At 43.6% G+C, this 7,732-nt stretch overlaps 1 protein-coding gene across 4 annotated transcripts in view; it reads left to right on the top strand.

Moving 5' to 3' along the window:
- Window positions 1–2,696: 2,696 nt before the first annotated feature.
- Window positions 2,697–7,732, top strand: part of RAB23 (RAB23, member RAS oncogene family) — a 30,913-nt gene continuing 25,877 nt past the window's right edge. The window contains exon 1 of one of the 4 annotated variants that reach the window (XM_070586359.1): window positions 2,697–2,884. The gene's annotated coding sequence lies outside the window, so the exon portion shown is untranslated. Of the gene's footprint in view, window positions 2,885–3,300; window positions 3,435–3,789; window positions 4,308–7,732 lie in introns of those variants that run through there. The other 3 variants (XM_070586358.1, XM_008517710.2, XM_070586360.1) reach the window with 3 other exon arrangements.

The following is a 7,732-nucleotide window of genomic DNA, read 5'->3' as shown; positions in this document are numbered from 1 at the left end:
TTGCGTAACGTCATCCACAAGGTTTTTGTGATCTTGCCCCTGCCTCCCTCACTACTTCATCTTAACACCACTTTCCACCTCATTTCTGCACACTAGCTCCCTTTCAATTCTTGAAACCCACTGAATTATTTCCTGCCTCAGGCCACTGTACTTGTTGCTCCCTCTACTTAAAATCTTTTTCTGCCTAGTCTTTACCTATCTAACTCATTTATCCTTCCGGTAACAGACACATACATGCTTTTTTTGTCTCCTTTACCAGACTATACGCTCCAAAAAGGCATAAATCATGGCTCTTTTGTCCATCACTGAATACCCAGTGCCCAGCACAGTACTTGGCACAATAAATATTTTTTTGAATGAATGACTCTGCAAGGTGGATGACTCCACATTATATAGATTCAGGATGAAACAACTTTTAAGACCTGGAACAGTATTCTGAGGTCTGACTAGAAAGTATTAAATTCGTTTTCCAGCATGGTCTGTTGATCCTGTAGACTATTAGATTATTACTGTCTAGACCAATACTGTGGTTTCTTCAAGGCTTTTCCTGATACCCACAAATGCATTCCCATGTGTTTGCAGACTTGTAGTCTAAGTAGTAAAATGTTCAAGGATTTCTTCCTTAAGAATGTGTTCTAATTTTCCTTTAATGTTTTCCTTTCCACTCAGCCACAATTCATGATCCTGGAAAAGTATTCAGCTCATTGGAGTCAGACAGAGTCAAACAGCTAGCAAAGGACATGGACATTTTCTGCTGGGTCAGCAAAGGTACTAGACTCAAACAATCATTAAATGAGTTAAAAATATAACTTTCAGAATGTTTTCCCTAAAATAATTTGTGCAACTCATTTCTAGTTACAGCGAATCAAATCTCCTCTAAAGCCCTTCGGGCTAATTCTATCGCCTTTTTTGCTACAGCATAACTGCAGGATTTAAAAGGCCAGGTCTCCACGTAGGCTGTCATTCTCTCTCAGAAGGAGCATCAGAATCTCTGCCGTGTCCTTGAGTCAAATAAAAGGTGGACTGGACTGCACTGAGAATGTCCAAGAATTCCACAGACACGGAAAGGAAGGAGGGGAAAGAAGGAATGACGTTGGGGGGTCCCCTTTAAGAAGTTTTTTCTCAAATTTGAATCAGACAGTGGTAAAGCAATGCTATTCATCTTTATTACTGAGCAACACAAATAACACAAGAGGAAGAGAACAGCAATGCTACTTTATAAATATTTAAGAAAAGAGGAGACACACAACAGTGTAAATATAGTTAACGCTGCTGAACTGTACACTTAAAAATGGTTAAGATGGGAAAATTTGTATTTTTTTAACCACAATTAAAAATTAAAAAACTAACAAGGAGGGGCATGTGCCAAAGCAGTTTTCAGAGAATCACATCTTCAGGCATCATTTATTTTGGTTTGGTTTTTGGAAAATAAGAGTACCTCAAAAACCATCAGGTTGTGACCCAGTATCTAATTCAGGGAAGGAAAGGGGAGAAATGGAAAAGTGGGAGCAGTCTGAAGTAGCCTTAGCTATTTGGGAACACCTTGTGCAGAACCTTACAGAACGGTTCCAAGGTGGTCTCTCCACTGAGTTCCCCCCAGTGGCCAGTCCTTCAGAAGAAGCAACTGCAGCCCCCAGGGTCACAATTTCTCGACATCCTCACCAAACTTTATTTTCTGTTGTTTCTTTGTTTTATAACAGCCATCCAATTGGGTGTGACGTGGTGTCTCATTGTGGTTTTGACTTGCGTTTCCCTAAGGACTAGTGATACTGCTTTCCACCTACATACGTGTAGCCACTCATAACTTCTTTGGAGAAATGACTATTTAAGTGATTTGCCCATTTCTTAATCGGTTCTTTTTCTTTTCTGTTAAAGGGGGTCAGTACATTACTCACGTTTAAGGGGCACTACCAACCAAATCCTAGAGGTAAAATCGGTTTGCTACTTGACATTAAATTTGTGAATAATCATTAAAGTTTACATTTATAAAACTGTACCGCTATTACAGGTGAAATAATTTCTAAATTTTTAAACTTAAAAAATTACTGCATGTGAAGTATAATTCACACACAGAAAAATGTACATAATACAGTTTGGTAAATATTCACAAATGCACACACACGTGTAACTAGCGCCAAGATCAATAAAGAACTAGCACCCTAGAAGCCGCTGTCCCAGTCACTGTCCCCTCTGCGCCAAGGTAACCATTATCCTAACTTTTAGCTGTTAGGATAACTTTTCCTGTTTTTGTGCTTTATAAAATCGGACTTAGCATGTACTTCTGTGTCTTTCTTATGCACAACTCTACGTTTCTACAGTTCACCTACGGTGTTGCCTGTAGTTGCAGATTGTTCTCATTGCTGTGTAGTATTCCGTTATACAAACACTGTGGGAATTTGTTAATTTAGTCTACTGTTGATGGCCTTTGGGGTTATTTCCACTTGGGGGCTATTACAAGAGCTGCAGCTGGGGGCATTCTGATACCTGTAAGGACGCCTTTCTGTGGGCTGGATCCGTAGACGTGGAACCGTCGAGTCACAGGGTGTGCTCCTTCCGCAGATGGTGCCAAACTGTTTCTTAAAGGGGTGTTCCAGTTTACATTCCAGCAGCAGGGTAGAAGAATTCAGTTAGTCCACATCCCCGCCAATACTTGGTATTTCCCATTTCCCGCCCTATTCTAGTCTATTTTGAAACATAAAAACAACTGAAACAAAGTTTGGACTGCTTTTGGGGGAACTTTTAGTTTTGGGGTTAGTTCTCTGAATTATTAACCATCTCGGGCTTCTCACTGTCCACCACAACGTGCGGACACAGTGCGTTTGCGACTTTGCTCGACATTTTTGCTCACTCCGCCGCTTGGATGTCCTCCAGGCAAGAAAATAAGGTGCGTGTGCAAGGCGGGGCAAGTCCTTTGAGCGCTCTCGAGTCTGAGCACCGTGTTCACCGTGTAGGCGAAACTTACACGGATCTTCTTTGGTCAATTCCTCTTTGCTCGAGTCCACGATGCAGGAGCTCCTGCCGCCTCCGGCGTCCCCACTGCACCCCGGGGTCCCCCAGGAGGCGCGGGGAACGCAGAGCAGTCGCCCTCCCGGACCAGCCAGACCAGGGCTGGCGCGGGCGGGCCGGCGCGGCGCAGGCGCAGACCGAGCCCGGCGCATGCTCCGCAGCGCGGCGGCTCCGCAGATGAGGGGCGTCGAGTCTCCCGCGCCCCGCCGCCCCCGGCGGAGCCGCCGCTGAGCCGCTTGTTCCGAGCCCGGGCTGCCAATAAAGTTCATTAAAAAATCGGAGTCATTCTGAGGAGAGCGAGAGAGCGCGCGAGCCAGCCGGGCGGTCCCCCGGGGCAGCTGGCGCGCCGGGAGGCGGCGGCGGCGGTGGTTGCGCCGCGACCGGGAGGAGCCGGTCTCCGGGCGGCGGGTCCGCGGCGGGCGGGGACGGTGAGTAGCGGCTCCCGCTGCGGGGCGGCGGGGTGCGCTCACCGCCTCTGCCGGGGCTGGTGGCTCCGCTGGGGCAGGACCCGCTCGGCCCGGGGTCCCGGGAGGTGCAGTCCTCTGGGGACTGGGCAGGGGCGTCGGGGCGGGGGCCTCCAGGCCCGGGCTCCCATGCCCGGCCCGGCCGCCTAGCCCAGCTCCCAGGAGAGGAGGGGCCGGCAGCGCCCCTCGCAGCTCCCCGCAGGCCGGTCGCCGGGGTGGGGGGTCCCTGGCTTGCCCCCCGGGCGGGAGGAGCGAGGTGGAGCGCGGCGAGGCGCTGCGCCCGCAGCCCGGCCGAGCCCCGGCTTCTCGCCCTCCCCGCACCCGCCGCTGGGAAGGGGCCGCCCAGGCCGGCGGGAGGCCGACGCGGGCGCTCAGGGCCGGGTTCGGTTTGGCGCCGAGGGGGCCCCAGGCTCTACCCTGGCTTTCAGACCCCGGGCATTCCTCCCTGCGGTGGGCCCCTCCTTCCCCGCCGCCCCACCCTTCTCAGGTTTTTTGCTCAGAGACGGCTAGAATATGAATGAGCCTCACGGCACTGTGCCATTGACCAATTCAGCTGCGGCAAGAATTGCTTGACTCGGAGATCCCAGGAGCCATCGGCAGCTCCCAGGCAGAAGAACCTGAGGGTGTGCGAGACGGTGATAAGTTTCGTACCAGCAGGATCTGGGGAGGCGACAGTGGAGTCTGAAAAAGGGATCTTTACTTCTCCAGGTTTTCTGTAACTCCTAACAGCTTCTACATAACTTCATTGAACCCAAGAAGTTTTTCAGAATTTTGATAAATGTAATCCTACCTGTCCTAAAGTACAGGCTGTTAGGAGAAAAACCACCCTTTTCATCAGTGAGTTAACCCATCCTTTCCTTTTCTAACTTATCAGACTGCACTAGTTGGCAGAATCTTTAAATTTGGGGAAAAGAGCGTTTATGTAAAGTATTACTGTCAAGTTTTTTAATAATCGTACTCAAAATTACGCTTATTTTCTGAGAACTTGATTGTTTTCATATCGTTCTTTAGATCTGTAGAGAAGTGCCTGATAATCGCAAGAGTCAGACTGCCCGTGTTAAAATCTGATTCTACTCTTTTCTTTAAATGTTATTACTTTTTTAATTATATGGTAAAATTGAGTTTTAGGGGGTGCGCAGTTCTGTGAATTTTAGATTTGTGCAACCAGCAGGACAGTCAGGATATAGAACAGTTCTGTCACCTCCAAAAGACTCATGCTATCCTTTTACATCCTTTCTCTTACCCCTGACGCCTGGCAATTACGGATCTTTTCCAGAATGTCATGTAAATGGAATCAGACAATATGTAACCTTTTGGTGCTGACTTCTTTCACTCAGCATAATGCCTCTGGGATTCCTCCAAGTTGTTGCTCCTATCAACAGTTTCTTCTTTTTTTATTGCTCAGCAGTATTCCGTTAGAGCGATGTGCCGCAGTTTGTTTATGCATCCACCCACTGAAGGACCCTTGGATTGTTTCCGGGTTTTGGTGATTATGAGTAGAGCTGCTATAAACATTCATGTGCAGGTTTTTGTGGGAACATAAGTTTTCCTTTCTCTAGGATCTTACGATGGGTGGGGTTGCAGTGTTGCATAAAGTAAGTTTAACTTTATAAGAAGCTGTCGCACTGATTTCCACAGTGGCTGTGTCATTTCACATTCTCATCGGCAAGGTGTGAGAGCCGAGATGCTCCACATCCTCCCTAGCACTTGGTATTGTCAGTATTTCTGTGTTTAGCCATTATAATAGGCATGCACTGTTGTGTTTTTACCTAATGGCTGAAGACGTTGAATATCTTTTTGTGTGCTTATGTGGCATATTTAATCTTTGGTGAGTGTCTGGCCAAGAGTTTTGCCCATTTTTTAATTGGGTTGTTTGCCACCGTTTGTTGAGTTTTGAGGGTTCTTTGTCCTGGATACAAATTATTTGTTAGACATGTATTTTGCATATATTTTCTTGCAGTCTGTAGCTTGTCTTTTCATTCTTTTACTGGTGTCTTTCCTAGAGCAAATGTTTTTAATTTTGATGAAGTCTAATTTATCCATTTTTCCTTTTGTGGATCTTTTGTTATCATGTCTAAACTCTGCCTAACCCCAGGTTAAGAAGATTTTCACCTTCTAATAATTTTCTTCTAAATACTGTAGTTTTACCTTTAGATCTGTGATCCGCTTTGAATTATTTGTAGAAGGTGTGAGTTTCAGGTGAAGGGTTACTTTTTTGCCTCTGAATGTCCAGTTGTTCCATTTGTTGAAAAGACTGTCTTTTCTCCATTGAGTTGTTTTTGCACCTTTATCAGAAACTAATTGGCTGTATTTGTGTGGGTCTGTTTTTGGACCCTCTCGTCTGTTCCATTGATTATGTATTTTTCTCTTTGCCAGTATCATACTTTATTGGTTAACATAGCTTTATACTGTCTTAAAGTCCGGTGGCATGATTTCCTTCAGTTCTTTTTCAAAATTGTTTTAGCTACTCTGGTTTCTTTGCCTTTCCGTATAAAGTTTAGAATCAGCCTATCTCTAACTCAGAAAATCCTGCTAGTGGTTTGGGATTGCATTAAACTATAGATCAATTTGGGGAGAATTGCTATTTTTACTTGGTTGAGTCTTCCAGTCTATGAACATGATATGTTTCCATTTATCTAGGTCTTTGTTTCATTAGCGTTTGGTAGTTTTCAGCATACAGATCCTGTACATATTTTGTTAGACTTATACCAAATTATTTAATTTTTGTGGAACTGTTGTAAATGTCATTTTAAAGTTTTTGGTTTCAAATTGTACATTGTTAGGATATAGAAATACAGTTTAGCATATTGTGTGTTGCTCTTGTATCCTGTGTCCTTACTAAACTCACTTATTAGTTCCAGGATTTTTTTTTTTTTGATTCCTTGGCGTTTTCTACACAATCATGTCATCTGTCAGTAGAGCTGGTTTTATTTCTTTTTTCCCTAATCTGTAAGCATTTTTATTTTTGTTGTCTATTGCCCTGGCTAGAGCTTTGTGTGTGGTGAATGGGAGTAGTGAGAGTGGACTCAATCTAAGGGGGAAAGCTGTCAGCCTTTCAGGGTTAAATATGATGTGAGTTGTAGGGTTTTTAAATACATGCCCTTTATCAGGTTGAAGAAGTTGTCTTCAGTTTCTAGTTTGCTGAGAGTTTTTCTCACAAATGGACGTTGAATTTTGTCGAATATTTCCTCTGCATCAGTTGATACGTGATGTGGTTTTTCCTCTTTACTCTGTTAATGTGGTGGATTACATTGATTGATTTTTGGGTGTTGAACCAGCCTTGCATTCTCAGAATAAAGCCCACTCAGTCCTGGTTATTCTTTATATATATTGCTGGATTCGGTTTACTAATATTTTGTTGAGGATTTTTGCATTTGGGTTCATGAGCACATGTTTGTCTAGTTTTCTTTTTTGTATTGTCTTTGTGTGGTGTTGGTATGAAGATAATGCTGACTTTACAAAGGAAAGTTGGAGAGCGTTTCCTCCTGTTCTATATTCTGGAAGAGATTGTGTATCATTGGTTTTAATTCTTGAAAAGTCTGGTAGAATTTTCCAGGGAAATTACCTGAGCCTGGAGATTTCTTTTTGAGTTTTTAAGTTACAAATTCAATTTCCTTAATAATTAGGGCTATTTAAATTATCTATTTCACATTGGGTGAATTGTTGCAGTTAATGCTTTTCAAGGAATTGATCCCCGTCATCTAATTTGTCAGATTTGTGTGGGTAGAGTTGTTTGTTGTGTTGTCCATTTGAGTCTGCACAGCCGGTAGTGATAGATCCTATTTCAGTCCTGAAATTGGTAATTTATGTTCTCTTGTTCTTCTGTCTGTCAATATTTTTGTTCTTTTCAAAACACCAGCTTTTTGTTTCATAATTTTCTCTATTTTTCTGTTTTCCGTTTCATTGATTTCTGCTCTTTATTATTTCCGTCCTTTTGCTTGCTTTGGGTTTATTTTGCTCTTCTTTTTCTAGTTTCTTGAGGTGGGAGCTTAGATTACTGATTTGAGACTTTTCTTCTTTTCTAAGTTAAGCATTTACTGCTCTAAATTTTCCCTCTCCACAGTTCATTAGATGTGTCTCACAAATTTTGACATGTTGTATTTTCATTTTCATTCAGTTATTTTTTAAAATTTCTCTTGAGCTTCTTGTTTGGCCCACGGATTGTTTAGAAGTCTGTGTTTTTAGTTTCCAAATGTTTGTAGATTTTCCTGTTATTTTTCTGCTACTGATTTCCAGTTTGATTCCATTGTGGTTCCATTATT

This window comes from Equus przewalskii, chromosome 19 (assembly GCF_037783145.1).
Source record: "Equus przewalskii isolate Varuska chromosome 19, EquPr2, whole genome shotgun sequence".
NCBI classification, from domain to species: domain Eukaryota; kingdom Metazoa; phylum Chordata; class Mammalia; order Perissodactyla; family Equidae; genus Equus; species Equus przewalskii.
This window is presented reverse-complemented; position numbering and strand designations above follow the sequence as displayed.